We start from the raw sequence: 4930 nt of genomic DNA, 5'->3' as shown, positions 1-4930 counted from the left end.
ATATGTATATAAGATAAATAAAGTAATTTGTGCATGAAGTATAACAATACATGTTAACTTTTGCGTTGCAATGTAAACCAATAGCCCAACCCCTTTAGGAACTATAATCACCTTAGACCTGTCTAAGGATGACTATCTAAATCCTTTCTACCACATTAAAATGCAAGTCACTATATATAGCATATTTTTACCGAAACAAAAGAGCCAAGTAAATGGGCAGTTATTTAGCAAAAAGTACATTCTGTTACGCAATTACGGAAGGGTTGGCAGGTGATTTTTTTTTTAATGTTAGCACGCTGGAAAAATCAACGGAAAACCGAAGGACAATACACTTACAGTTTCGACATGTACGACAAAAGCCGAATCGACCAAACTCCACGATTGCGCCCCTCCCCCCCACCCCCACTTTATTTACTAATGACACATTCATTATAACACTTAGAACATTATGTTAATAAATAAAATATTTTTCTTTTAATATATCTAACAATTATTATATTAGTAAATAAGCAATTTTAATAACTTTTTTTTTTTAAATAAGAAATATACGACTGAAATTATTCAAGTAGCTTTTTAGGCTCCTTTATAGTAATTTAAATGTGTTTTCTAGAGTTTTAAAATGGTTTTAGGGTTTCAGAATCAATGTAATTCCACCACTTGGCCTTAGTTGTTAAGCTTATTTAATGTACATTATAAAATTGACCTTGTTTTGTTGTTTTATAAATTACCAAACTTAAGTTACACTTAATTAACTCCCATGTTCATGTTACAAAAGAAATAATTTTTCAAGGGAGTTAAGATAAAAAAACTGTATTATAACAAAAGAAAACTCGCAAAATTTAGTATTTAAATATAATATTGAAAAATGTATTATAAAATTGTATATGGTATGTAAATATAGTAAACAATTTTAACGTATTCATAAATTTTTTAAAACAAATAGTTTACTATAAATTCTAGTTTATATTAAAGATACGTTAAATAAAGAGCTATACATTTTCGATAATTAAAATTTTGTAATATAATAATTGATGGTCTGATATTCCGCGGTATCGTTTAATACTTATATTTTTGTTCAATTTTTTTTTAAATAATCAAATAATTGAAAACGGGTTCCCAAACTGGAGATCCGACCCCTCACGCGAGGATTCCCGTATCGGGGGAGGGGGGGGGGGCTGTGGTGGGAAGGGGGGGGGGGTTGTGGTGGGAAGGGGGGGGGGTGAAGTCGCGAAATGGTAGACTAATCAATAGTAATTAAAAAAAAAAAATTAGAAGAATATCTGAAATTCGGCCTTCCTAAAATCACAGGAAATGAAATAGAGAAAAACAATGCCTAGTGTGAAAAGTTTTACTCAGTCATGAGTCTATGAAACCTTTAAAACTTTAACTTCGTTTTGAGACCAGTCATTCGGAAGACACCAAAAAAAGATATGGAGTTCCTTCGTCGGCATAAAGCTAGTTGCAAACATCAGAGACGGTCTTTAGGGAAAGTGAAGTAAGGTTCACTTGTTTCTGTGACCTCGGCATATGATGGGATAGTGTATTCAGCAATATGACCTGCCGCTTTTATTTTCCCTAACGTAAGTTGGGTACCCATTTGAGTTGGATGGATTCAGGGATGGTCTACTGACTAGAACTATCTGTGTAACATATTTCACACTCAAAAATGTGCTTTGTCGGTTTTGGCCAACAGTGTCTATTTAATTGTTGTTTTTTTTTAACACGTTTTTCTTAACTCAGCTTCGCGTTTGTTTGTTTGTTTGTTGTTAAAATTGACATCGAAAATTAGCCCACTTCTAATTGCTCTAGAGATCTGAAATTTGGAATGCAGGCTATTTTCGCCTAACAATTTCAGATGCAATCATAAAAACTAGCAATTAGAGACCTAAATTAGCATAATTACATTACGCCCCAATGACCATAAAATCGAGGACATGATTTCTAAACATACCGACAAGACTGGAGGCCTATTGACACAGTTACTTCGGCCCCAATCGAAGTGAGCGCGCTGGCCGTGATCGTATAGTGGTTAGTACTTCGCGTTGTGGCCGCGACAACCCAGGTTCGAATCCTGGTCACGGCATGTAGGCTTAATTAAATTACGCCCTTTCTCTGTTTAAAGCGTATCGGTCGCTCAAGATTTTTAGTCCGTGTATTTATAAACACTTAGTCAAGTCATACTTAATCAAGTCATTAGATAAAGTAGAAAATAAACTATATAAAAAACTTTTTAAAAACCACGCTTTTCATGTGTAGCAACGGACTAAAAAGGAGAAAATAAAATACCTAAAAAAAAACTTTAAAAAAAAACACGTTTTTCTTGTGGACTAAAAAGTAGAAAATAAATTTTGTGCTTCCTCGAGCTGTGCAGGTTCTTGAGTTTTTTTAGGTATTTTATTTTTTGTTTAACCCATATTCTGCTAGCGTCCCACTTATGGGACGCTTGGTAAAAAAATTGCTAAAATTTATTAAATACTAGTTAAAACACAAATTATGTTTCATTGTATTTGAAAATGGCTAAACTATTGAATTTGTGTGTGTTTTGTGAAAAAAATTAATTTAGAAAAATGTTATAGTGCCGGATTTGCAGGACTTGTCAAAATGGCGGAAAAAAGATAACATGCGCACAGGATAATGCATATCTTCTAAAATATTAACATTTTAAGTGCAAAATACATTTGAAACTTGTAGCAGTACCATATTTCTATCTGATAAAAATTTAAAAATAACAATTTTTTTTTACTACTTCGTTATATCAAGTGTACAACAAGCGTCCCATAAGTGGGACGCTAGCAACGAAAGGCCCCATGTATATTGTTACACAAACGTCACATTTATTCGACACTAGAGTGAAACACAGATGCAAATATTGATGTTAAATGGTTATTTATTGTGCAACAATTGTTAACTTTGTTAACTGTTGACTTTGGGGTGTTAAGTAGTATTTATAGAAATTTAATTATGACCTTGAGCTATATTTTCTTATATATTATTGTATTAGAAAATTGCAAATATTGAAATAATTACATTTTATTTTTAAGTTTTCAGAATTACTCTTACTGAAGTATTTAATACCATTGAATACAAACTACTTTAGTATTGCTGTAAATTTACTAGCGCGTGATATTAAAATTATAACAAACCAGAATAATAACAATGGCCACGATTTAGGTGAAATGATTCAGTCATGGGGGTTGGTTAACTCTCTTCATATAAGAGGGCTTAAGCTACATATAGCAGAAATGTGAATTAGCTGTGTACAGTTGTCATGCCCCAATAATATCCCCCTCCAAAGGTTACCGATACCAGCTTTACTTTGTTAACTTTTTAAGGAGATTCCTGGTGTTAGATTGGGAGCTGTTCGCATAGTGAGGTGCATACATGGATGAGAGCCATGAACACTCAATACAAGCCCCCAGAGACGGATCCGTGCCCTAGAAATAAGATGTCTGATGTCCTAATGTACGCCTGTGGGGGGGGGGGGGGATAGCGAGGGTAACAAAAGAGAAGATGGCTGGATGACATCTGGGACTGGACCGGAACATCTTTTGCACTCTTTTTTCACTAAGGGCAGAGTTTCTTTCAGGCATCATTTCGGAGGAGGGGGGGGGGGGGCTCTGCCCCCAGAAGAAATTGGAATTTATATACAAAACATACTTTTACCAATGTCCACCCTTCCCCTGAAATTTAAGTCCCCACCCCTGAAAATTTCAAGTACGCCCCCCAAAAAAATCAATTATTTATATTTAATTATATTACAGTTTCGATGAATAATAACAATATTTGTGATCATGTGTGTATAATTAGATGTACTAGTCACAGCTTTACTTATTTCCAAATGTTGTTCACTTTGATGGATGCTAGATTGAAAGAAAACTAGACTTTTGAACATAATTTCTGCATTTTAGACCATGGTATGGCTAACCCAATTGATCATTATCAGTATTTTTAGCTGTCCTAAACAATTAAATCATTGGTCTAACAATACAAAATCAGTACACAGCTTAATTTTCGCGTGATTAACCATATTTCGTGAAAAATGATTTTATTTTTCAATAAATGTACATGGGGCCGTTCGTTGCTAGCGTCCCATTTATGGGACGTTTTTAAAAAAATCGATATTTAAAAAAGTATTGATTTTAAAAAAAAATCCATAGTCATTCCTTCATTCAGTGCCCAAAAGCTAAACCATATCAAAAAATTATAAAAATTTGAGACCTTGGGATAATATGGGTTAAACGCGATTTTGTCACAGCAATCTCAAGCAACAATTTGGCAGGAACAAGTAAACTATGTTATTGTAACGACACACATGTCCAGGTATTTTGACTTGTCATTAAGCAAAAGATGACATACATGACCAACATCATTTCTCTCCCCCCCCCCCCCCCCCCCCTCCACCCTTGACAGGATTTGTCAACTTTTCTCTTAAAAGTCTATTTACGTTACTTTAATTTCATTTAGTTAAGTGGAATTATATGTTTTTGTATATATTTTGTTATTTGTTGCCTTGGTGTCACCCCCCTTAATGGTGTCACCCGGGGCGGTCCGCACCTCCGCCCTCACCTGTTACGCCTCTGCTTACATGAAATAAGTATAATTTGTACTACAACTCTTAATGTACACGTTGCAACAGCTCAATGTATACACTTTACAACCTCCTTGTTAATACTTTACACCTCATGGTATACAAGCTACACCTCCTAATATTCACGTTACAACACCTCATTATATACACGTTTCAACACCCCCTAATATTCACGTTACAACACCTCATTATATACACGTTTCAACACCTCCTAATATTCACGTTACAACACCTCATTATATACACGTTTCAACACCCCCTAATATTCACGTTACAACACCTCATTATATACACGTTTCAACACCTCCTAATATTCACGTTACAACACCTCATTATATACAC

At 34.4% G+C, this 4930-nt stretch overlaps 1 non-coding gene across 1 annotated transcript; it reads left to right on the top strand.

Moving 5' to 3' along the window:
• The first annotated feature begins 2011 nt into the window (after positions 1 to 2011).
• Positions 2012 to 2083, top strand: Trnah-gug (transfer RNA histidin (anticodon GUG)). The gene has a single exon. It is a non-coding gene; the product is annotated as a tRNA-His (tRNA).
• Positions 2084 to 4930: the final 2847 nt, after the last annotated feature.

The sequence above is a fragment of the Physella acuta genome, unplaced genomic scaffold (genome assembly GCF_028476545.2).
Source record: "Physella acuta isolate Inbredline_101_S28 unplaced genomic scaffold, ASM2847654v3 ptg000311l, whole genome shotgun sequence".
Classification (NCBI taxonomy): Eukaryota; Metazoa; Mollusca; class Gastropoda; family Physidae; genus Physella; species Physella acuta.
This window is presented reverse-complemented; position numbering and strand designations above follow the sequence as displayed.